Consider the following 27,157-nt stretch of genomic DNA (forward strand, 5'->3'; position numbering starts at 1 on the left):
AGTTAGTGATGTAAATATACTTAAGCAATTATTGAGGTAAGGAAAGCAGTGCTTGTTGTGTTATATCCCAATACGCTGTGGCTCCAAGACAAAAGCTTAAATTTGGTTAGAGTCGCTTCTACTAGATTAAAGTCACAACTTCCTGCTGAACAACCACTCCTTCTTCTGTTATTTTTCATTTATTGGCAGGAGTGGAATAAGGTTGCCCACTTTGTTAATTCCTTGGCCTTTGCTTATCTTTACAATGTGTTGCGAACCTAATAATTTAACATATGTACCTGATACAATAAAGGCTTTGAAGTCAGCCCAGGTGTTCCCTGGGCATATTGTGTATGTTTCACAGCCAGCATTGGGAGCCTCTAGGCATGCTCCATTCAGGTTCCCAGTAGGGCTTGGTTTGGCAAAGGTAAAGCCAGGCTCTGAATCATTGTCCTTGTGATTTCTGCTGGGAAGTACCCACACAGTGAGATTACAGAAACTAGATTTTTATTTCTGTAATATTGAAGGTTAAAGATAGTTCGTTCAAAGTTTTGGATTTCAAAAGGAGTCGATGAGGGAGAGAAATGTGCTTTCTGTTGATGGCAAAGTTTAGGATAAAATGAAGCCAAGCCATTCATGGGAGAAGTATTGGTGTTGGTTTATTATTGTCACTTGTACCGAGGTACAGTGAAAAACTTGTCTTGCATACCGATTGTACAGGTCAATTCATTACACAGTGCAGTTACATTGGGTTAGTACAGAGTGCATTGATGTAGGACAGGTAAAAACAATAACAGTACAGAGTAAAGTGTCACAGCTACAGAGAAAGTGCAGTGCAATAAGGTGCGAGCGAAAGAATTGAGCAACTCTCTCCTACAGCAAGTAGCAGGAGGTAGCTCAATTAACAATTTTAACTCTTGAGACTTGTGGATTTTTACCAGAGAATAATATTAATTAGGGTGACCATTTTTCTATTGTTTTCAAATGGGACACTGAGTTTTGAAAATCGGGAAGGAGTGTGCTGAATGAATATCAGTCCCTCACTACCTCTATGCATAAAAGTTAAACAAAGCTGTTGATGAAATGAAACATAAAACTTCCATCAAAACACTAAAAAGAAAAAAACTTTGCTAATTACTACAACATATTTCATTTTAAAAAAACTTACAATTATCCAGCTCTTTAGAAATGCCCATTGTTGTGCTGTCTCCTGTGCAATGCTCCCAGTGGGTTGTGTTTTTGTTTTGAAGCAATCTTTTGTAAGGTCCGTTGGTCTTTTAACAACTTATCATGAAAGGCTGTGCAGTTAAGGTGAAAATTTATCTGCACAAACAAGATAGCCTTGCTTGTAGAAACACTGAGATATGACTTCTCAGGTGACTAGACAATGTTCATTATTGATGAAATTTGCTCAGTGAGGGCTGTGCAAGCAAGTTGACGCAAAGTGAACTCCTTTGCCTTTGTCAGATTTGAGTGTTCCACCACAGTTCTGTCCATCTCCTGAAAACCATTTCAAAAACCAATACCTCCTGTCTGTGGCAATTAAACTTAAGTTGAGTGATTATTGGTTTTGCATTTACCCATTCATCAAAAAGACGATTCTTATCCATTTTTGGCAAATGGCAAGGTTGCATTAAATATAATTGAAGTCTAGCTTGTTCCTCAATGAAGCCCACTCAAGCTGTTCTGTGCTCTCAAAGGCTGCTTTTGATGGTTCTAGGTCGCTCAGTGCTGTTTATTAAAAAAAATTCTCAGCTGCATTACTAAATTCCCCTTCATTAATTTCTCCAGCCTCAGCCAAACGCTGCTGGACTGATTTTTTTTTAAAGTTTAATTTTTTTTAAAATTTTATTTACAGCGTGGTGACAGGCCCTTCTGGCCCAACGAGTCCGCGCCGCCCATTTTAAACCCCCAAGTTAACCTACCCGTACGTCTTTAGAATGTGGGAGGAAACCGGAGCACCCGGAGGAAACCCACGCTGACATGGGAGAACGTACAAACTCCTTACAGACAGCGACGGGAATCGAACCCCGATCGCTGGCGCTGTAATAGCGTCGCGCTAACCGCTACGCTACCGTGCCTTAGTCTAAGCCTCTCTGTTTTCTTGAAGGGCAGGGATATGCAGTGCAACTTCAGTCACAGACAATTCATTTATCTTTGTAGATTCTACAGTCTTTTAGAAAGGTGGTTACACTAAAACTCTGTTGATTCACCACGCTTGGTACTTTGGTGGTGCCGGACTGATAGATTTTCCAAACTGTTGGTTGTTAATCAATTAATGTTCCAGCACACTTTTGTTTAGCTGCTACATAATAGTTTAATAAATTTTCCAGTGAAGCTAGGAAACATAAAGGAAGTGCGAGAAACAGAACTGAGTTTCAAGTCAGCATGGGAAATGAGGGATCATTGAGTTTAAAGGGAGCAGGGGAATCAGTGGCCCAGTGTATTAATTCTAGCATGGGAACTGGAGTCCTGGTGTTAAAGGGAGCATGGGAACATGGGCCCTCGTGCGTTAAAAGCAGCAAGGGTAGAGGGGCCCTTGTGTGTTAAAGGGAGTGTAGGAACCAGTGTGCCACTGTGTTAAAGGGAGTGTGGGAACCAGGATATGAGCCATTTGCCAAATCATTAGTACTTATGCATGGACAGATCATGTATTACCAAAGTTTTCCTCTATTTGCTTACGAGCAAAAGTAAGCACAATTTGTGCAAAGGTCATTAAAGATGTTTATCAATGGATGGGCACTTTTCTTGGAATAAGAATTATGCAAACTTCCGTCTGGCATTGGACCAGGAGATAGGAACTATGTTCTCTGTGCGCTAGCAATTCGTATTGTTCAAGGTTCACAGAACATGGGACAGTACAGCACAAGAACAGGCCCTTTGGTCTACGATATCTCTGCCGACCGGGATGCTAAATTAAACTAATTAAACTAATTCCACCTGCCTGCACGTGGTTCTGTATCCCTCCATTTCCTGCCTGTTCAAATGCCTTTTATTTTAGAGAGGGTGGTAGGTGCCTGGAATGTGCTTCCACCACCTCCCCTGACAGCACATTCCAGGCACCTACCACTCTCTCTAAAATAAAAGCTTGTCTCCTGAATCATCTTCACACTTTCCCCCTCTCACCTTAAAGCTATGCCCTCCAGTATTTGACTTTTCCACCCCGGGAAGAAGACTCTGATTATCTATCCTATCTCTGCCTCTCATAATTTTATACACTTCTGTCAGGTCGCCCCCTCAGCCTCCAACACTCCAGAGAAAACAATCCAAGTTTGTCCAACCTCTCCTTATAGCAAATATGATCTAATTCAGACAACATCCTAGTGAACCTCTTCTGTACCCTCTCCAAAGCCTCCACGTCCTTCCTGTAATGTGGCGATTGGAACTGCACACAATACTCCAAATGTGACTCAACCAAAGTTTTATACAGCTGTAACATGACTTGCCAGTTTTTATACTTAATGCCCCGACCAATGAAGGCAAGCATGCTGTATGCCTTCTTCACAACCCCGTCCATTTGTGTTGCCACTTTCAGAGAGCTATGGACTTGCACCCCGAGATCCCTCTGTACATCAATGCTCCCAATGGTCCTGCCATTTACTCTTTACTTTCCTAGAACCATAGAAAACTACAGCATGGAAAGCAGGCCATTTGGCCCTTCTAATCTGTGCCGAAATTTCCTCTTGCATTTGACCACCTAAAGTGCATCACTTCTAACTTGCCCATCTGCCATTTCTCCCAACTGATCTATATCCTGTTGCATCCTTTGACAACCTTCCTTACTAAATTTACTAAATAGCCCACCCACATTATTGTTCAAATCAGATCACAAACAACAGAGGCCCCAGCACTGATCCCTGTGGAACACCACTGGTCACAGACCTCCAGTCAGATTAACACTCCTCCACCCCTACCCTCTGTCTTCTATGGCCAAGCCAATTTTGAATACAATCTACCAAGTCACCATGGATCCCACATGCATTAATCTTCTGGATTAGCCTACCATGAGGGACCTTGTTGAATATTGTACTAAAGTCCATGTAGACAACACCCACTGCCCTACCCTCATCAATCATCTTTGTTACCTCTTCAAAAAACTCAAGCTTGTAAGTCATGATCTCCCCTGCACAACGCCATGCTGACTTTCCCTAATAAATCCATGCTTTTCCAAATGTGAGTAAATCCTATCCCTAAGAATCTTCTCCAATAATTTTGCTTCCACTAAAGTAAGGCTCACAGGTCTATAATTTGCTGGATTATCCCTATTGCCCTTTTTTAAACAAAGGAACAATACTGGCTATTCTCCAGTCCTCTGGGTCACCTGTGACTAAAGAGGATACAAAATCTCCTTCAAACCCCCAGCAATCTCCTCTCTTGCCTCCCTCAATAACCTGGGATAGATCCCATCAGGCCCTGGGGAATTATTGACTTTCATTAATATTCTTCAAGAGACCCAATGCTCTCTCCTCCTTGATATCATCATGCCCTAGAATATCAACATACCCCTCTTCAATGTCACTCTCCTCTTATGTCCTTTACCTTGATGAATACCGATACAAAGAACTCATTCAATACCTCGTCCACTTCCTCATGAAATGGGAGAAGTCTCTCAGCTCTTTTCCGTGAACAGTGTGAATGTGAAACTTCCATGGTAATGCACCCTGTGAAGCGGAAGACAGCTGCTGTTTGTAGACAGTTATGAAAATGATGAAGATAAACTAAGGATCTTTATCCTTGGTTTCACTTGCAACTGTCACGACATAATACATTAATTTTCCCAGATCATTTTGCACCTGTACAATTTGTATTGGTATTTTCTGCACAAAGCTTTTCATTGAGATTTTTGCCAATTAGTTGATGAAGAGATTGACACTGCAAGTCAGATGTTTCAGCTGGTCGAGAAGTAATAGAGTTTTGTTTTCAATCTGGGTTTTGGAAGAAAATAGCGCAAGTAATGGCTTGTGGTCTTTATGCTTGATGCATCCAAGCCAAGATAAGCAAGCCAAGGCATGCTATGTTGGCGCTGGAAGCGTGGTGACACTTGCGGGCTGCCCCCAGAACACTAAGCGAAAAGATGCATTTCACTGTGTGTTTCGATGTACATGTGACTAATAAAGAGATCTTATCTCATCTAAATGAACTCTCCTTTACATCACCCCATTGTTCTTTTGTTGATAATGACACCAATTTATCACAAATGATTGCCTCAGATCATGCAGAATGAAAACTTTGGTTGATAAAGCCTTTAATCAATGGTGAAGGTAATCACTAAATGTGAAACTGTGCTCTTGGATCACAGAATAGTATGCAAATGCTCACTGGCTTGCATGCATAGATCACTTCCTGTATTTTGCTTTACACTTGGAGTTGCTCTCTTACTTGGTTCAACATCTTTGGATGCTTTTGCTTAAAGGTGCTGAGCAATATCACTTCAGCATGAGAGTCTGAAAAGCCTCCTCATGGCTGACAATCACACTATTGTTGTCAGCAACTGAAGTGTCTTTCTTCAAGTGCTCATTTTGAAGGTCCTCATGAAAGGAATCGGAACGCTATGAGGCATGTCTGCTGTGTCAGTGAGGTCCCAGTCCCCACCCTTCATGCTTGAATGGAAACTCTGCACGTGGCTTAATTTAACATGTAGTCGCCATTGCATATCAGCTGCCACATGGACACAACAGTGTGAGGTCACAATCCAGTAGCAAGGGGACCAAGATGACTGGAGACCAGACTCCACTGCATGAATGTTGATGCTCACACATTGGTGGATTCTCTCTCGCTCTCTCTCTCTAACCCCACCTCCCCCCCACCCCCCCCCCCCCCCACACACTGGGAAACGTGTGGGCTTGGACACAGGAGCCTTTGCCCACTGCGTCCCTCCTTGCTTACCCCATCTCCCATCTCCTGATCTCTCACACTCAGTCATGCCAGTCACTGAGCCCCTTCACTTTGAGTAACCTCCCTGTCTCCATGCTCTGACTTCCTCCCCCAAACTCTTTCCCTTCATTCCCTACAACCTCCTCCCTGTCGGGGCACACCTGACCACATCACCGGCCATGGTCTGGACCCCAGCTCCTCGTGCTGGCCACGTACCACCCTCGGCTCACAGCCGCACACCACGCTCTGCTCCTGGCCATGCCCTGTATACGTACCCGATCCCACACCCATCCACGCTCCAGTCTCCAATTCCTGATCCTAGCCAGTTCCCATCCGCACTCGATCCACACAGCTGGCCGTGTTACTGGTTGCATTCCATCCCCAGCTCCCATTTCCCAGTTGTTCTGCCAATCCTGGCACGTCAGACCCCATTCCCAATGTGCTCCATCCGCACACCAGGCCCCATTCCTGGCCTCGCTCCATCTGTACACCTACCCCTGCTTCCTGTCCAACGGTGCTAAAGGGGTTCCACAAAAAGATTGCAGCAGTTCAAGAAGAAGATTCACCCCCACTTTCTTAAGGGCGGTTAGGAATGGGCAACAAATGTATGGACTTGCTAGCACATCCTCATCCTGAAAAATTAATAAATACATGAAAACAGCCAGCTATGGTGGATTCATGCTATATACACCGGAAACCTACTCTGCACTATTCCAGAGTCAGCTTCATTATATTGCTCATGGTCCTCTAGTTTGAACACTTCCAAGGGAAGGCTAGGAGTTCACTCCAGGTTCCCACCATAGCAGTGCGCAATCCAAATGAACATGTACACCACTGTACTTTGAAGAAAACAATCACTTGGATTGTGCACTGCTATGGCAGGAGCTTGGAGTGAACTCCTACCCTTCCCCTGGAAGTGCACTCCTGCGCTGAGAATGTGGCACAGACTCCTGCCTTTCTTACTGCTGTATTCTGCTGTGGTGGGAACCTGGTGCAACCCTGCCCTTCCTATTGCTGGATGCTACTGTACCAGGAACCTGGCATGTGTGCCTACCCACCGTTGGTGCTCCCTCAGCAATGAATCACCTCCCTGCTTAGTGCGGAGAGAGGCTGCCTGCGAGGGCTGGAGTTGGGTGGGCTGGGGGGCGATTGGTGTGGCTGCTCAACGCTGAGATGTGGAGTTCAGGGCTGCAGCCTGGCTCGCGCAGTGAGTGTGGGCCATTGCTGGGGACCAGCAGCACCTGCTCCTTGTGTTAACAGACTGCCCCGATCCTACGGTCTCTCTCACAGCCTCTTGTTGGATGCGATGGAAACTGCTGTTTCCTTTTCTTTTGTTTGGCTGCACATCTTATTCTCACGGAGTCATAGGAATTGACCATTCAGCCCATCGAATCGATCCTGGCTCTTAGAACAATCTTATCAATTCTATTCCCTCATCTGTTTCCCTGTAACTTATTCTCTCACACATGCCCATTAGCAGCCCTGATGATTCTCCTACTGCCCACCTAAACTAGGGGTGAATTACTGTCGATGGTTAGCCTACCAACCAGCACACCTTTGGGATGTGGGAGTAGACTGAAGCACCCAGTGCATGGACACAGGAAGAACTTCATGCAGACACACTGGAGGTCAGAATCGAACCTGAGTGGCTGCAGTTCTGAGAGAGCTGTATTACCAGCAGCACTACTTTACTGCCCTACCCAGAGAATTCTCCATGATAACAAGCTCAAGGGCCAGACACTACTGTGAACCCATGACCTATTCTCTATCATACAGTTTATAATCAGTTGGTGCATCTGTTTAATGACAGTGATGTTAATGATTTAGCTAGACTACTTTGAATCTGCTTATTGTATGTACGTGCCTTTAATCAGTAATGAGACTCATACTTAAAAAAGATATTTTAAACTGATAGAGGGAGAATTTGATTGTATACGTGTGGCGTTCTTTCAGTTTCCATTGCCATCTCCTGAATGTCTGTTGTTTGCTGTGAATCTACAGTGAAATCAGTGCGGCTGCAGACTACTGTCAATGTCAGAGTTCTCAGCAAGACCATAATCAGGGTGTACCTTGCAGTGATTGATTTTTCTAATGATGCTAACAGTAGCCACAGACTTTTAACACAACTTATTAAAAGAAATTATTGATTTCATCCGAGGACTCAGATTTCAATCAATACCATTAAGGTCTGCACAGCAGTGGTGATTGTATCTGCTGCTGTGCAGACTTAACCTGCATCCAGAAATAGAGAGGGAAAAGCTGAATATTGTGAATAAAAAGAACTAGATTTGTCAGCAGCTAGCAAAGGAAGGGAAAGGTTTATGTTTAAGAGTAAACTTGCAGATAATAGGCCTCTTCTCTCTTATCTTACTCCCAAATGGTGAAAAGCTATTGGTTCTTGACAGCTGTATTCTGCATTGACGACTGTTTCTGTGAGATAAGGTTAGCAGAGAAGGGCATCACAGATGATAAATGTGCATATGCACAAGCCTGATTCATATATAAAGAAAAAAAGACTAGCATGTATTATAGTTCCTTTCAAGACAAAAGACATTCCAAATCATTGACCAACCATTTAATTATTTTCAGGGTGTCATCACTCTGATAATGTAGGAAATCAGGCAACCAACAAGAGCTTATGGAGAGCAATGAGAATAAATCAACAAATAACTTGCTTTCGATGTTGGTTGAGAGATAAGTGTTGGCGGGGATAATAGGGAGACCTCTCCTGCATGTCTTTAATTAGTCCCGTGGGATCTTTTACGTACTTATGAGAGGGCTGTCTGTAGCACAGTTGGTATGTCAGAATGATCACTTGACCTTCTTCCAATTTAGTTCAGTATTAGAGCTGGCCACATCTGGTGTAAGAGGAGGGAATATTGGGAGCTGAAGACAGCAGGGTTGCCATTTTGGGTTGATGATCTCTCATGGTGGCAGGTTGGGAGGAAGAGGTTTATTGGCTTAGGGCTTTACCTCTGCTTTTGTGTCCACCAATGCTGTCTGCTGTGCTGGATTTGTTTGTGCTCTCACTCTCTTGCTTTCTGTCTCTCTCTCTCTTAGGATGAGCAGAAAGCCATTTAGTTTTACTGCATTCTGAAGGCAAGGCAAATCAAATCCTCTGTGGCTGTACCCGTTAAGCAATTCTGGGCATGTTTGTGCATTGGAGCCAGTTACTAACATTGTATTTCATTTTAAGGTGAGGGTTTTCTGTTTGCTGGCACTGCTTTTACCACATCAACAGTGGCACATTGCCGAAAGTTAGTTATTGGTGAAATATTTAACCACACTGGTCTGAATAGCAACATCATTGTTCACTCACAGAAGGACTAGCCTTTACTAATAATATAGGCTCAGGAGAATGTCATTTAAAGGGCCAATCTGTATTGAAAGCCAGACTACTGTGCACCATTCTACGTAGGGACACTTCACTCTGCATATTGCTAACACTCAACCCGGCTCTTGCATCTTCAAAACTGCCCTCCAATGCCCATTTGTCTAGATCTAACAGTCCTCTTCATGGATGATATGGTCATGCAGAAAAAGACTCTCGGGTACTGCAGATATCCATGAGGACCGTGTCACGGGAGACGCAAAGGGGCTCAACATCATCACTCTATCCATGGTGGCTTCACAGGGAGCCACTCTTACCACACTTTTGAAGGAGAAATGCCAACAGAAGCTACACTTCCACAAGGAAGCCTCAAGTACGTACACATCTGCTTGTAATGCTGCCTCAGTGGAAGTCAGGTTCCTAAGTTCTTGGATCTCTCCAGCCTGCACCTGCCGATAATAGCCACATCTCACAGGATCACTGCTACATTAGAGATGGTTGCTGATACCCCCACTCCACTAGACCAGAATTCATCCACTTCTCCAGCCCACAGGTTCAGAAACACTGGCCATGTGGATTTTCTGCCACTGTAGTCTTCCCCAGAGTGCAGGCATTCTTGGATGTTCACAGTTTATGACGGAGACCTCCATGACAGCACCTGCCATAGCTCTGGAGGGGTTTTGCAACTATGTTAAACAGAGAATCCCTTCTGTGGGTGCTATGATGCACCAGCTTCTCAAGGACCCTCTTGGTAAAATGAGGAGCACACCAGCATATTGTTAGGCCTGCCTCACTGAATGTAGGAGCTGATGAGGAGATAGTATAGAACCAGGAGCCCTCCAACTCCTTGACTGGGGATTGACAACAGTCGGGTCACATGGGCCCTACTGATGCGGGTGTCAGCTGCTTTGGAAGCATGGATGACCAACACCAAATCTTGCTGCTTCTGGGCAGTCTCACACTGATGTCTACCATGTGGGAAAGGCTTTAAGAAGGTAGCAAGGAGATGATTTGTAGAGAAGAGGTAAGGAGGTAATTGGAGGTGCAGTCAAGTAGTTGATCAAGGCGGAAAGAAAGAGAACCGAGAGGCCATGAAGGACATTGGGAATGGATTTCACACACAGGGCTGGGAGGGTTGGTAATAGGGGTTGGGGTGGTTAGTCTGGCAATGGTGAAGGATATTATGAGGAAACAGAAGCATTTCAAGGAAAATTACCTCCTCCTGGTAGTTTGATTATCATTATTGTCTCTGGCAGCAGCCCTGATGACAGACCTTTTAGATAATAATTTACCCCTCTAACTAAGATTTGCTTCTGCATTTGAGGTCTGCACTGTGAAATGCAGGTTTGTGAGAGAAAATCACGCATAATGTTAACTGCACATCATTACCCCAAGTCATAGTACAGATCTGGTACTGTTAGTCAGTATTGGGCCTGGAAGAGATTGAGTGATGTTACTCTCAGCGTTTGATTTGTTACTGTCTGTACCAGGCCTAGTACAGATTGAGTACTATTAACTCCAATAGTGACCCTGGTACAGATTTGGTCCTTCTACTGTGTAATTAATACAGGTCTGGTACTGCTAATTTCTCTGAGTATAAATAAGGTTATGGTGCTCTCAGTGTGAGCATGGTTTGTACAAACTGAGTAATTTCTGCATTGCACTGCAAAGTGACATGAAGAAAAACTTTCTTATGCAATTGGAATCTGGAATGCGTTGCCTGCAGGTGGGGTGGAGGCAGATTCCATTGTGGCTTTTAAAAGGGAATTGAATAAATATTGGTATTGGTTTATTATTGTCACTTGTACCAAGGTATAGTGAAAAACTTGTCTTGCATACCGTTCGTACAGATCAATTCATTACACAGTGTATTGAGGTAGTACAGGGTAAATATGGCGAAGAAATGTTGCAAGGCTACAGAGAAGGGAGCAGTGTGTAGAACTAGTGTTGCTCTGGTAGAGAGCAAGCATGGACATGATGGGCCAAAAGAACATAGAACATTACAACACAGTAAAGGCCCTTCGGCCCACGATGTTGTGCCGACATTTTATCATGCTCTATCTAACCCTTCCCTCCCACATAGCCCTCTATTTTTCTATCATTCATGTGGCTATTTAAGAGTCTCTTAAATGTCCCTAATGTATCTGCCCCCACAACCTCTGCTGGCAGTGCGTTCCATGTATCTACCACTCTCTGTGTTTAAAAAAAACTTACCCCTGATATCCCCCCCCCCATATCTTCCTCCAATCACCTTAAAATTATGCCCCCCTCATGTTAGCCATTTTTTCCCTGGGAAAAAGTCTCTGACTGTCCGCTTGATCTCTTATCATCTTGTACACCTCTATCAAGTCACCTCTCATCCCAGGGTTATCCCTACTCCCTTCCTTAAACAAAGGAACAACATTTGCCATCCTTCAATCATCTGGCACTACTCCTGTGGCCAGTGAGGACGTAAAGATCATCACCAAAGGCGCAGCAATCTCTTCCCTCGCTTCCTGTTATAACTTGGATATATCCCGTCTGGCCCTGGTGACTTATCTATCCTAATGGCTGATTCTTGAGCTATAACCATTCTGTGCATCTGGGATAGATTGGCTAATGTTATTCTCAGTACCGGGTCATGTTCATTACTATGCACAGTCCAGGTAGAGTGCATTTAGTCTCTGTTAGACTTGGTATGAGATTGGATGCTGTTATTCTCAGTACCGGGTCATGTTCATTGCTATGCACAGTCCAGGTAGAGTGCATTTAGTCTCTGTTAGACTTGGTATGAGATTGGATGCTGTTATTCTCAGTACCGGGTCATGTTCATTACTATGCACAGTCCAGGTAGAGTGCATTTATTCTCTGTTAGACTTGGTATGAGATTGGATGCTGTTGTTCTCAGTACCGGGTCATGTTCATTACTATGCACAGTCCAGGTAGAGTGCATTTAGTCTCTGTTAGACTTGGTATGAGATTGAATGCTGTTGTTCTCAGTACTGGGTCATATTTGAGTCTTGTTCAGTTGGTCACAATACAGGGTCTAATAGGTTTTGTTCTTTTAGTCTCAGTGCCAGGTCTGGTCTACATCTGACATTCAGTAGTGGATTTAGTTTAGATCCTGTTTGGCTCCATTTTCATCTGATCCTGATTCATTTAAGAGGAAGCCAGATAAACAGATGTGGAAGAAATGACTTAAAATTCATGCTGATAACACTGAGATGAAGAAGGGTGGGAAAAGATCTGTGTTGCACTCGATGGCCTATTCACGTACAGTAAATTCTTTGCAAAGTTTGAAATATGACATAAAGATGCAGATTTTCTAATGTTGCCAAAGCCATCAGCCAATCACTGGCCAGGGAGATCAGTCCACACTCCACATGTGTGTGTATGCTTGTTCAGTGTCCCATGTTTATTTGGGTAGTGAAAGGGAAGACTAAATTATTGACGATCATGTGGGCTGCAGAGTGTGCCAACAGTGTATTAAATCTATTGCTTGGGCAAAACCAGATCCAAGGGGAACATTCCCTTGGCAAAACAAGACATGTTTCTACCAGGGTCCAATTGTTAAAATACCAGCTACATCAGGGAATAGTTACTGGATGAGGAAACCCATTGGGTCTGGCTTATCCTATGATACCTTCTTCAGATTGCATAATTTTCCCTAACTTTTCAGAAACACAAGAACCTTTCACAGCTCCTGACCTTGAAGTTCTGTCGTAAACATGAAGGGTTTCCTGTCAGATTCCTCGCTGGTTTATTTTACTGGAGGTGATAGCCCTGTTATTTTCAGTATTCAAGAATCCAAAAAAAAATAGAAGGGAAATGCTGAGAGAAAGGGAGGAAATGCTGATATGTCAAGAGTGGGTTATTAGCTCCTCTGGCCTGTTCGACCATTCAGTATGTTGGTTGACCTGTGACCTAACTCTATTTCTGCCTTTTCACCAAACTCTTTAATACTTTTGTCAACAAAAGTCTATCAATCACAGATTTAAAATTACCGAACGGCCCACTTTCAATTGAGGAAGAAAGTTTTACATTTCTGTTACAAAATTGTTAGTACAGGATGATTACAGTTGAATGGTGAAAACAGCAAGTTGAACTTTTTTCCCCCTTCAGGTTACACCTGGAGGGAATGAGTGTGACATTCAGCAGTGGGTGGTGGGTGGAGGTGTAGGAGAAGTTGATGAAAATGGCCAAAATGCTGCTGTGGATTCCAATGGTCATGCTGAACTTACAGTGGGAAACCAGGGAACTTAACATGAAGCTTACTGAAGGAGGAACGGCGTGAGCTAACCAGGAAAAGTGTGAAGTGATGCACTTTCGAAGATCGAATTTGAAGGCAGAATACAAGGTTCATGGCAGAACTCTTAGCAGTATGGAGGAACAGAGGGATCTTGGGGTTCACATCCACAGATCCCTCAAGGTTGCTGCGCAGGTCGATAGGGTTGTTAAGAAGGCATATGGTGTGTTAGCCTTCATTAGTTGGAGTATTGAGTTCAAGAGCTGCGAGGTAATGTTGCAGCTCTATAAAACCTGTTAAGATAAGATTTCTTTATTAGTCACGTACATCGAAACAACTAGTGAAATGCATATTTTTGCGTAGAGCCTTTTGGGGACAGCCTGCAAAGTTCGCCATGCTTCCGGCACCAACATAGCATGCCCACAATTCCCTAATCTGTATGTCTTTGGAATGTGGGAGGAAACTGGAGCACCCGGAGGAAACCTATGCAGATATGGGGAAAACGTACAAACTCCTTACAGACAGCGGCCGGAATTGAACCTGGGTTGCTGTTGCTGTAATAGTGTTATGCTAACCACTACGCTACCGTGCCCGCCGAGTGTGGTTACACTCGGAGTATTATATTCAGTTCTGGTTGCCTCATTATAAGAAGGATGTGGAAGCTTTAGAGAGGGTGCAGAGGAGATTTACCAGGATGCTGCCTGGATTGGAGAGCATGTCTTATGAGGATAGGTTGAGCGAGCTGGGGCTTTTCTCTTTGGAGAGAAGGAGGATGAGAGGCGACTTGATAGAGGTGTACAAGATGATAAGAGGCATAGATCAAGTGGGCAGTCAGAGACTTCTCCAGGGCAAAAATGGCTAACATGAGGGGCCATAATTTTAAGGTGATTGGAGGAAGGTAAAGGGGGGATGTCAGGGGTAAGTTCTTTACACAGACAGTGGTGGGTGTGTGGAACGCACTGCCGGCAGAGTTTGTGGAGGCAGCTACATTGGGAACATTTAAGAGACTCTTAAATAGCGACATTAATGATTGAAAAATGGAGGGCTCTGTGGGACTGAAGGGCTAGATAGGATAAAATGTCGGCACAACATCGTGGGCTGAAGGGCCCTATGTTTTGAACATGACAGTGGGAGGCAGAATGTTAGACTTACCTGGGTTGAGTGGATGGGGAGAGTGTAAGGTTTACCTAGCTATGGAGGGTCATCTGATTCACAAATAACAGAAGGAAGATTCAACACCCATATTCCATTAGTCAATGATAGTGAAATACCAGCTCTTGTGCCATTGGATCTTCACCAACATTCCTCAGGTTCCAGGGTGTGATAGTTTATAAAATCCATTGCTCAGTCAAACTCAGAACCAAGTGGAGCATTTTTAGTTTTGTCAGTTTATTTCTTTGAGATCAACTTAATATCAGTGCGGCAAAGAAACAGCAGCGCTCAGTTCTAAATGAATCCATTCAACCTATTATAAGTTGCTCATGCAGTACGAGACGGTGACTTCACCCTTGCTCTGCAGATCCCTCCCTATTGAGGAGTGGAAGACGTCTGTGCACAAGGGACTGCGTCATCTCCCTTGTATCCACCAACCCTCCCTGTCAAGCACTGCTGCCTCACCTGTGGCAGAGACTGAGGATTCCGCATTGACCTCATCAACACATCAGAATCCACAGAACTGCAAGATGTAGTTGATTCCAAGAATTGCCTAAGTAGAGGAGAAGAGATTGTATGTTCCTTTCAAGGAAGAAGTGAGGACCAGTCAATTTGATCATCAGGCACAACTTTCAAATTCATCCCTTCCCTGAAGGTAACAAGAGTGGCTTCCTGGCTGGTGGGATTTTGGGGAGGGAGCTGGGTTCCACAATAATTGTTTGTGGCCTGGATGACTTGGTGCACAGGGTGGTGTGTGGAGCAAGACAGGACTGGAGGATGCTTCTGAAGCCAGGGGGAGCACCGAGCCAATATCTTTCACTGCTGAGAGTTAAAATTGGCTTGTATGTTTACTTTTTCTCCAGGAGGCCCAACAAGGTAGTGCTCATACACCTGACCCACCCACTTCAGACATTACCCTTGCTGTCAAACCCATTTCATGTTGTTAAGTTGCAGTCCCAAATCTTCATTGTTTTGCACCTCTCCTGTAACTCCAGGCTCACTGTCTTATTTACAAGTCCTTTGTTTGTTTAATGCACCTTATTTGTTCAGATGATCTGTTCCATTGTTCCATTTCTTGCTGTGTTTATTTACCTCACTAACAGCAGATAACCCACTACTGGGGGAGAAAAGACTTCCAGTAACTTTGCTGTAATTGTATTTCTCAAAACAGCACACAAAATTCGAATTAGTCTTAAATGCCAATATGTTCATTCAGTCCGGGTCTTGATATCCCTGACTCTTAGCAACACATTCATCCTTGCGAACAATGCTTTCAACACTGACCCTAGGCTAACAGGGTGCATTTCTTGTGTGGAGTGGTCACTGGATGGGGAACCAGGAAATGAACCCTGAAGTCTTCCAAGAGAAATTGCTCCTTTTGTCTCATCTTGGACATTTTTTTTCACTTTATATAATGAGGCCATCATAGGCAGGGCCACCATTACAGTCCATTACATTTGTTCTTGTGAAGCTGGTAGTGTGACCCCTTCTCGAAGTGATTGGTCTACATGTGTAGGTTCTTCCATCTTGCTGTTTTGTAGGGAGTGGTAGGATTTCGATGCAGTAAAAATGAATATATGTCCAAGTCAGGTTGGTATGCGATTTGGATGGATTTCTCATTGATGACCTTGTACTTCTAGGTGGTGTAAGTCATTGGTTTAGTGTGTCCTCTTGAAGCTGTAGTCCAAAATATAACACTTCTCTGTGTTAAATTTCACCTGCCACCTTAACTGCCGCCGTCTTCCCGAAGACACAAGAGACTGCAGATGCTGGAATCTGGAGCAACAAACAATCTGCTGGAGGAAATCAGCAGGTCACGCAGCATCGTGGGAGGAAGGAAATTGTCGATGTTTTCGGTCAAAACCCTGCATCAGAACTGAAAGTTGCCGCCGACAATTTCTTTCACAGATGCTGCGTGACCTTCTGAGTTCCTCCAGCACATTGTTTGTTGCTCTGTCTTCCTGAAGTCTGGTACTATCCTCCTCATCGATTACTACAATTTTGAATTTTGTACCATTTATAGATAGCACAGTGGTGCAATTGGTGGAGCCGCTACCTCACAGCGCCAGAGACCCGGGTTCAACCCTGACCTCCGGCGCTGTCTTTGTGGCATTTGCACACTCTCTCTGTGAATGCGTGGGCTTCCCCCGGGTACTCCAGTTTGTTCTCACATCCCAGAGGTGTGCAGATTGGCCACTGTAAATTGCCCTTAGTGTGCAGATGTAGAATCTGGGGGAGGGGGAGTTGTTGAGAATGTGGGGAGAATAAAAAATGGAGAATAAAAAATGGAATTAAGATTGGTGTAAATGGGTGGTTGATGGTCAGTGCCGACTCAGTCTGTCAAAGACCCTGCTGTATGTCTCTATGACGCCATGACTTTGAAGTCATGCTCATGTACCCAATTAATTCCAGGTCATTAATGTAAATGAAAAACATTTGCCTTGAACAAATTCCTACTGATTTTCAATTATAAGCCTGTACTTTTTCAAATGTGGACTCACTTCTTCCCTGTTTATTATCTCTAAAATATCCCCCATCACTGGTATTAGGTTGAGAAGCTTATAATTGCTGAGTTTATCTTGCATTTCTTTTGCAGATAGCAATACTTCCTTTGGAATTCTGTGGCAAGGATTTGTACAATTTCCATCCTTCCTTCAGAATCAGGTGTCTTTTATAAGATAAGATATCTTTATTAGACACATGTACATCGAATCACACAGTGAAATGCATCTTTTGCGTAGAGTGTTCTGGGGGCAGCCCGCAAGTGTCGCCATGCTTCCGGCGCCTACATAGCAAGCCCACAACTTCCTAACCCGTACGTCTTTGGAATGTGGGAGGAAACCAGAGCACCCGGAGGAAACCCACACAGACATGGGGAGAACGTACGAACTCCTTACAGACAGTGGCGGGAATGGAACCCGGGTCACTGGCGCTGTAATAGCATTACGCTAACTGCTACTCTACTGTCATATCAAGGAGTACAAAGCCTTTATGCTGTTAATGCTTTTTATCTTTTGATCTGTTATCTCCTTCCATTAGTGTATGCCACCACACGTTAATGTACCAGCCTTAGATGTCTTTGCTCTACCACCACATTTATGCACAATCTTACACTTGTCCATTTTTTCATTTATTTATCAATTGTATGCCAATTCTGAAGTTCTAGCAGAATCTCAGAATATTTTATTAGTCACTCGTGATTAAGGTCCCAGCCTCTGACTTGCAATAGCAGCCAGAGCACCTACGCACATAGCTGTGAGTCAGCTTCTGGTCGAGATTTACTAAAAACCTAAAAAAACAGTAACGACAATAAAGAGGTGTTTGTGGCTTTTAGCAAGAACTCGTCCTTCGCTCCCCACAGCCCCATCCTGACTTCATACTTAGTGCACTGCTCTCCTCTCTCCCCCTCCTTAGCAAGGCTTCCTGCCACCTCTTCCCTACACTACCGTTAATTTTCCCTCCCCACTCCTTCTCCTGGTATGATTCTTGATGTAGTGATGCCTTACCAATTTTTAATGTTGTTGCCATAAATATATGCCTCTTCCCATCGTTGTGTTTGCAGTTGTAAAGCTTGGCAGAGACAGGACCAAGCTCAGAAGTGATGCCTTTGCTGGTTAAATAATCTAATGCAATCACCATCAAGGCTCATGCACCAGTGTGAGAAATGGAGTGAGAAAACAGGAGGAAAGGAAAAGGAGGATGAACTGGAAGCATTGTAATTAGCTGCTTATGGTTTATGTGTCCAGAACCAGAATGTTTGACTAGTAAGAACAGCTAGCTACTGACATGAACAAGAGCGCGCTCCCTCCCCCTCCCCCCCGCCACCCCCTCCCCCCTCCCCCTCCCCCCTCTCCCCCCTCCCCCCCCTCTCCCTCCCGTATTGTATTTATATATATACACACACACGCGCGCGCGCACACACATATATATATATCTATATATACACGCGCGCGCACACACACACACACACACATATCTATATATCTATATATACACACACACACACATATATATATATCTATATATCTATACACACACACACACACACATATCTATATATCTATATATACACACACACACACACATATATATATATCTATATATCTATACACACACACACACACACACACACACACACACATATCTATATATCTATATATACACACACACACACACACATATATATATATCTATACACACACACACACACACACACACATATCTATATATCTATATATACACACACACACACACACACATATATATATATCTATATATCTATACACACACACACACACACACACACACACACACACACACACACAAATGTTTGTAAAAGATACGTCATGTCCCATTTGTGGAAATGTATCTTCATTCATTATATTAATTTACAATACCTCAATGTGTCGCCAATTTTTCAGTGCTAAACATTCCGTCAGAGATGGGCTTGAGAGATTATTACAAAGCGCCCAACCCCTTGGTGTCTAGTGGTATTTCCACACACAACCTTTGCAGTGGTTGCACCGAGCTTCCTCAGTGCACCCTCAGCACATACTCCTTCACTTGGCAATGTGCCTGTTAGCAGCATTCACTTACAGATACCTCCTTGCAATGGAAGACCCACAATTTTCAGGCAGACCAAAGTGCACCTCTCACCGACTTGATCTTCAACTTGGCTATTCAATCCAGCTAGTTCTTGGTGCATGCCCCATTTCCTCTGAACCAGATTCTTAGCACCTTCAGGTAATTGGAACTGATGGTTAAGGGAACAAAGGACTGGTTGGACCTGTTGCTGCAACTGACCCTGGCCCCCAAGGCCAGTTCAAATTGGTCACGGTGCTCATCACTTTGCAGACCAATGATGGGTCCGAGCAGAAGACCGCAATATTATCCATGCATAGAAGACAGTGATGTTGTGCATGTGCAGGGGTGTTTTGACTTGAGTGCACATTGCCTGGGATTGTCACCCCTCTTCTACACGTGAGGTTCCTGATGCATTTGGCAAAAGGCTCAGTACAACCAGGCCTTGCCTGACTCAGTATTTGATGGGAAGCTTTCCATTTCCCACCCATTAATTTGGACTGCACTACTGATGTCTGTGTAGACCGACTGTGTGCAAATATGGATTCATTCCCCTTAGTCCATTTTAGACAGTAGATCTACCAAGTGTTCTTTCACAGGCTTTCTCCTAGTCCAAGTTGACCAGACAAGTGTCCATACTCTTGTCCTACACATAGGTAATCATATCCCTATGTAGTGCAAGGCTGTCATGGAGTCATAGAGTAATACAGCATGGAAGCAGCACATTCATGACGACCATGGTGCCCACCAAGCTAGACCCCTATCCTCTGATCCCCTCCTATCCATGTACTTATCCAAATGTTTTGATTGTTGTTACTAAAGATCTTCCTGCTGGGTATGGCGTAACTCTGGTCCCAGTGAAATATCACCCCAGAGCAGATTTGTCTCCATTGGCAATGGCTTTGGACAGAATCTTGTAATCCACAGTGATTAAAGCGGTGAGATGGGTTGCCAATTCCTGATCTTTTCATCCTCCTCCTTCTGTTTACAGATAAGGGTGATGATGCCTATTCTTATGCATTCTGACCAGTTTGAAGCATAGCATTATCACTTCTGACAGACCTCGGCCTATCCAGTTCCACAAAGCCAAGTCTAACTCATTCTTTGCTTCAGGGAGTTTGATTTGTCTCAAAAGGAATGGATAGAGGCTGTCAGTTCCTCCAGGGTCAATAGCTGGTCCAAACTGTCCCACCAGCTGTAGTCTCAAACCTACCATAGAAGACGGGTATCCTGTTCCACAGAGTGAACTCTGGATCAGAAGATGATCTTGGATGACAGAAACACAAGTTGAGGTTTGCTTGGCTCTTTACCTCCTGGATTTCCTCTTCCTGTCCACCCCTATTGACTATAGCAGGAGCATATTCTCAGAGACACAAGAAAGATTGCAGATGCTGGAAATCTGGAGCAATGTACACAAAATGTTAAGTCAGCAGGTCAGACAGCATCTATGGAGGGAAGTGAACAGTTGATGTTTTGGGCCAAGACCCTTCATCAGGACTTCTCCATGCTTTCCTGGAATTGACGTAATTCCCTCCAAGACTCTCTTGCCTGCTGAATACCTTTGAGGATAAAGAACCTCTTGAAGCTCACCAGTGCATCATGGAATCAAAGAGGGGTTTCATGGTTTAAGTTCCTCAGTGTTTTCTGGGGTCATCAGTTTCACGTTCAGCTTCCATGTCCCCCACCAGTTTTCTCATCTTCATGTAGGTGATAGTTTGCCATTGGGGGGCAGTCATCAGAGAAGCACACTGGCGTGATGTCAGTGGATCTGACCATGAGTGCCTAGGACACAAACAGGTTTATTTTGAGATTCTTTTCCAAAAAGATACTTGTATATACAAAAACAACACATTTCATTGACATATGTCAGTGATGATAAACCTGATTCTGAGTCTGTATCTTCAGTTCAAGTTGAGTGTATCATCAATTGAGTACATTCTCTTACATAGCATGAATACCGTGGGCAGGCACGATAGTGTAATGGTTAGCGTAGCACTTTTACAGCACCAGTGACCCAGGTTCAATTCCCACCGCTGTCTGTAAGGAGTTTGTACATTCTCCCCGTGTCTGCGTGGGTTTCCTCTGGGTGCTCTGATTTCCTCTCACATTCCAAAGATGTACAGGTTAGGAAGTTGTGGGCATGCTACGTTAGCGCAGGAAGAGTGGCGACACTTGCCGGCTGTCCCCAGAACACTCTACGCAAAAAGATGCATTTCACTGTGTGTTTCGATGTACATGTAACTAATAGAGATATCTTATCTTAAATGCCATTCATGTTTCCCACTGAAAGAATACATCCATGAAGTGTTTGAGATGCTGTTATCCAGGATACAGGCCCTCAGTGTCCAGCAGTAACCGTATCTTAGAATGTAGCCCATAGTGTATTTTTCACTGAGTTAATGATTTTCCAGTAGCAGCAGGTGATGTTTGTCTCAGTACATGTCCTGGGGACAACCAGTGGAACACAGAGTCCTGTGTTATGCAGCTCAACAAGGACCCCTTTTCCCGACCATTTTGGCAAATGCACAGGCCACGAGGAGGTGGACAATTATCTCATCAGCACTGCAGTCATCTCAAGGGCAGTATGCTTCAGGAGTGATACTGTGGCTCTGCACAAAGGATCTATTTGGAAGTGCTTGTTTGTGAGTTCTGGCGGCAAAGCATTCTGCCATGTGACTTTGATAATCTGCTCGTGGAACCATCGAACAGAGTCCACCGTGTCCTTCTCCCACAGGGCCACCAGGACAAACTGAGCTGACCACAACCTGATGGACCTGTGGTCAGAGGTGTTTATCCACAGGAACTTTTCTACAAAGGACAGGCGGTGTGGCAAGGTCCAACTGAATAGGACATTGTGTGACAATGAAGGCAGGCCCTTCCTTCACATCGGGGATGGGCAGAACCTCAGGACCCAATGACATTTGGTGTTTGCGTACTGAGAACCTACACACAACATGATGCAGTGACACACAAAGGTGGCCATCAGGGTGAGGGCTATGGAGAAACAAGCGACTGCAGGTCTAGAGCAAAAAAACACAGGATGCCGGAGAAACTTAGTGGATCAGACAGCATCTGTGAAGGGAAATGGACAATCAATGTTTTGGGTCGAAACCTGTCATCTGGACTGAAAGGTAGGAGACAGCCAGTATAAAGAGGTGAGGGGAAGGGTTGGAGCATGAGCTGGCAAGCGATAGGTGGATCTGGGTGAGGAGGGGTGATAGGCAGATGGAGGGGGGGAAGGGTGGAAATAACAACCGAGGCTGGGAGGTGATAGGCGGAGGCAACGAAGAGTTGGAAATGATGGAATCTGATAGGAAAAGAAGGTAGAGCGTGGAACCAAATAAGGGGGGTGGGGAGGGCAGATGGGAACAGTAGTGGGAGGGGACCCAGTGGAAGGAGTATGTGGGTGATGGGCAGATGGAGGAGAGGAAAGAAACTGGGCAATGGGACCTGGGAGGTTGTGTAGAAGGAACTGAATCCATCAGGAGGAGAGAGTAAAGGGACAGAGGGGGAGCAGTTTATCAGAAACTGGAGAACTTAATGTTCACGCTTTCAGGTTGTAGACTACCCAGGCAGAATATCAGGTATGTCTTTTTACTCCCTTTCTCTGGAGATCTGTACATCACAACTCGATGGATGCATTCCAGTTTGAATCTCCAGAGAACAGAAGGTGGCTCAGGTGACTGCCACAGTAAAGGAGCTGGATGTGGGCTTGCACCACATACAGCAACACCTTGCACCTGATGACTAGGTTCTTGCCCACCATTGTGAGAAAGTGCTGCCCCCACACTCCCAACTTGGCTATTCCGAATTTTTTTTCCCCCAAAAATAGACTTCATTCATGACCAAAAAGAATACAAAGGAAGAAATAGTGCAAAAAAACCTTTACATTCTTGGTCAGTACATTTTTTTTACAGTGTGGTAACAGGCCCTTCCGGCCCAACAAGTCCGTGCAGCCCATTTTAAACCCAAATTAACCTATCCGTATGTCTTTGAAATGTGGGAGGAAACCGGAGCACCCGGAGGAAACCCACGCAGGCACGGGAGGACGTACAAGCTCCTTACAGACAGCGACGGGAATCGAACCCCGATCGCTGGCGCTGTAATAGCGTCGCGCTAACTGCTATGCTACATTACATAGTGTAATTTGCCTACCACCTGGGTTTGACTGGGAGAACAGAGCACATCCCACCTTCCTGAGGCAGAGAGACTCAGAATAGCCTGCCTGCATGTTACAGCGAAATGGAGTGTATCTCACCTAGATATAGATAATAGCTGCTGTGAAATTGCACATTTGCTCTGAAGGGTTAGAAGGCAGTGAAAATCTCTACTGCCTTCAGTTTCATTGCAGAGTTGAAAACCACAAGTTCTAGGATTATATGTATAAGTTGTTAATTATGGTGAAGTGCAGATTCTTCTGATTAAAAGATCATTGCAGCGGCAGAAAGCTCCCCATAGTGCTGCTTTGAGGGGTAAGTAAAGTAGCTCATTACTCATTTGTGTGCTGCTTCTTACAACAACCTATCCTTTCAGAGAAGTACAGTTCCCTCATTCACTTCCTGGTTGTGTCACTCTGCATCAGATCCCGCCCATGCTGATTGTAAGAGCAAACAATAAGTCACTGACGGGAACATCTGCACCCAGGGATTGCTAAAGTCCGGGAGCTGAGAGACAGGGAAGACGGTAGGTCTGATGTAGTGTGTTTCTCTGCGTCCGTGGTGTTAACAGGCATCTTTCAATTTTGTGCTGCTGACTGCGCGGGTTTTCTCTGAAAGTGTGCGAGTTTTCTTTAATATACAGAGTGCTTTCTTTCCCTTGAACTGCTTAATTATACTGCAGCATGAACACTCCGGTGCTTTGTAATGCCTGAGACAGAATTCACTTGACCGTATATTCCAAGGCATTAAAAGGAGCACTGGGCTCACGTACTAACCCCATGTTTCTCCAGCACACGCTTGGAATTTATCCTTTCAAAAAATGATCCAGTTATATAGTACCTTTTAATAACCTCAGGGCCATAAAATGTTCTACATCTGTGAAGTGCTTTTGAAGTATAGTCACTGTTGTAAGTGGAAAATGCAGCAGCCAGTCTGCGCAGTAACTTATTGAAATTGGTTTATTATTTTCACACCTACTGAGGTATACTGAAAAACTTGTAAACTTGTCTAGCCTACCACGCATACAGGTGAACTCTGTATGCAACGAGGTAGTACAAAGTAAAACAATAACAGAATGCAGAATAAAGTGTTACAGCTACAGAGAAAGTGCAGTGCAGGTGGACAATAAGGTGCAAGGTCATAACAAGGTAGATTGTGAGGTCAAGAGTCCATCTTATCGTACAAGGGAACCATGTAATAGTCTTATAACAGTGGGATAGAAGCTGTCCTTGAGCCTGGTGCTATGTGCTTTCAGGCTTTTGTATCTTCTGCCAGATGGGAGAGGAGAAAAGAGAGAATGTCCATGGTGAGTGGGGTCTTTGATTATGCTGGCTGCTTTACCGAGGCAGCGAGAGGTATAGACAGAGTCCATGGAGGGGAGGCTGGTTTCCATGATGTGCTGAGCTGTGTGCACAACTCTCTGCAGTTTGTTGGAGTCATGGGCAGAACAGTTGCTCGTACCAAGCTGTGATGCATCCAGATAGGATGCTTTCTATGGTGAATCAATTAAAATTGGTGAGGGTTGATGGGAACATGCCAAATTTCTTTAGCCTCCTGAGGAAGTAGAGGCACTGGTGAGCTTTCTTGGTCATGACGTTTACATGGTTGGACCAGGACAGGCTATTGGTGATGTTCACTCCTATGAATTTGAAGCTCTCAACCCTCTTGACCTCAGCACCATTGATGTAGAGAGGAGCATGTGCACTGCCCCCCTTCCTGAAGTCAATGACCAGCTCTTCTGTTTTGCTACATTGAGGGAAAGGTTGTTGTCATGACACCATGTCACTAAGCTCTCTATCTCCTTCCTGTATTTCCATGTTCACCTCATAACCTCTTTTTAGTGGTTTTAGTTAAGTATGAATATTGGTTAAGACCAGAAAAAAACTTTTTCTTAAAATAATGCTGTGGGTTTTTTTTATTTCTACTCTACAAGACAAATGTGGCTTTGGTTTCAAAACATAATGTTCAACAGCTCAGCACTCCTCAGTACCACACTGTAGGCAAGGTTTCTGTGCCCAAATCCCTGGTGTTGGGTTGGAATCTACAGCCTTCTGTCTTAGTGCCAGGCACTGCACATGCAACAGCAGCTGGTGGACAATCCCCTGTCTGCTCTTTCAGCGGAACCCATAAAATAAGTACAGCCAGCATTGCAAAAAATAGCAAAAATGCTTTTCGTGTTAAGGAGCACTTCACTGATGCAACCAGTGGTTGTTTTAAGAGTGCTGTCGGTTTAAAAGATACAAATGTTCTTTCCTTCCAGACATCACACCTGCAAAACTCAACTGAATGCACATTTCTGAAAAAGATATATATCCACGCATATACAGAGACACATGCACAGGAATGTTGCAGATTTCAAAACTGAGAAAACCACACTTCAAACGTGAATGTACATCGTGGACAGGCTTTAATATAACACTATGCCTTGGCCCAGAGTAAACCGAGCCCATTGGTTCAAACAGTTGGCTGTAGGCTTACACTTTCTTAATCAAGCAGCAGTTTATACTGTGCTGTGTTTGCATGTTCTTTCTTTTAAAATTTGCGTGAGGAAGATGGTGAAGACAAATGCTTGCATAACACTGTGATAAGAACAAGTGCTGGAAATGCTCAGCAGGGAAGGCAGCTCTTGCATCGAGAGAAACAGGAGTTAACGTTTTAGGTGGCTGACTTCTCTTCCGAGCTAGGAAAAGTTTGAATCGAATGTGTTTTAGATTGTAGAGAAGGGGAAAGAGGACAAAGGGAGTGTCCATGGGTGGACACCAAGAAAGGTGGTGGTGCTGCTGGCTGAGAGGGTATGATGAAGGTGGAATAATCACAGCTGAGCTGCCAAAAGGAGGTGTAAATAGAAGGAGATGAATGATAAAAATGGAAAGAAATTTTTTTAAAAAACACGATGCTGGAACTGAATTACATAACAAAATCTGTTTTAAACAGTTGTTGCAAATCTGAAATAAAACAGAATTCTGGACATATTTTGCAGATAATTTTGGAGAGAGAAAAGTGGAGTTAATGTAGCATTTTGATGACCTTTCATCAGAACCTGCCATTTCTGATTGGAAAGCTTTGTTATCTTTTGGGCTCTGTAGGCTTATAAAGGATGTTGGTCACTAAACTGCTGAGATGTAGACTGAGAAGTTGATAAAATGAAGGGGGGTGTCAGAGGTGAACTGTATGAAAATGACAGCAAAGGTAATGAAACTTCTGAGCTCTGAACGAAAGTGTGAAAAGCCAATATATTGGAAAAAGAAATGGAGGAGAGGGAGTAAAGTAATACTTTGAAATGATTGCTCTGTGTATCCCATAAAGAGACAGATATAACTTGGGGCCATGCGAGTTCCCAGAGCTACAACTTTGGTTTGGAGAAAATGAGTGGAGTTAAAACTTTTTCAATGTCAGGTGGCATTCAGCCACATGAAGGAGGGTGGTGGTGAAGGGGAAACTGGTTGGATGAACAGCCTGTTCCTGTGCTGTTCTGTTCTATGGTTCAGCTTCTGCTCAAGCTCACTTCCTCCTCCAGATTCTACTGTTGAATTTCTAGTGGTACATGGAAAATATGTCACTCGTACCGCCTCTGCACACATTCTTGACCCAGGACTTGTGTGCAGATCACGAAATTCCTGGCTTGATTCTCATTCTATGCCGATTTATTTGATCTCAGCCAGAGTAGCTGTTGGGTACTGTGTTTTAACCCTCCCTTTCACACGGGGCAGGCACGGTAGTGTAGCGGTTAGTGTAATGCTTTACAGCGCTAGCGACCCAGGTTCAAATCCGGCCACTGTCTGTAAGGAGTTTTGTACGTTCTCCCCGTGTGTCTGCATGGGTTTCCTCTGGGTGCTCCGGTTTCCTCTCACATTCCAA

The 27,157-nt window shown here is 44.2% G+C and overlaps 1 protein-coding gene across 7 annotated transcripts in view; it reads left to right on the forward strand.

Moving 5' to 3' along the window:
• LOC127580770 (F-actin-monooxygenase mical1-like) overlaps nucleotides 1-27,157 on the forward strand; it is a 133,882-nt gene that overhangs the window by 16,600 nt on the left and 90,125 nt on the right. For 4 of the 7 annotated variants that reach the window (XM_052034609.1, XM_052034617.1, XM_052034616.1 and 1 more), the window contains exon 5: nucleotides 23,725-23,825. The exons of 1 other annotated variant lie outside the window; for it this stretch is intronic. The gene's annotated coding sequence lies outside the window, so the exon portion shown is untranslated. Of the gene's footprint in view, nucleotides 1-21,664; nucleotides 22,274-23,675; nucleotides 23,826-27,157 lie in introns of those variants that run through there. 2 more of the 7 variants (XM_052034613.1, XM_052034615.1) reach the window with 2 other exon arrangements.

Source organism: Pristis pectinata, chromosome 20, assembly GCF_009764475.1.
Source record: "Pristis pectinata isolate sPriPec2 chromosome 20, sPriPec2.1.pri, whole genome shotgun sequence".
Taxonomy (NCBI): domain Eukaryota; kingdom Metazoa; phylum Chordata; class Chondrichthyes; order Rhinopristiformes; family Pristidae; genus Pristis; species Pristis pectinata.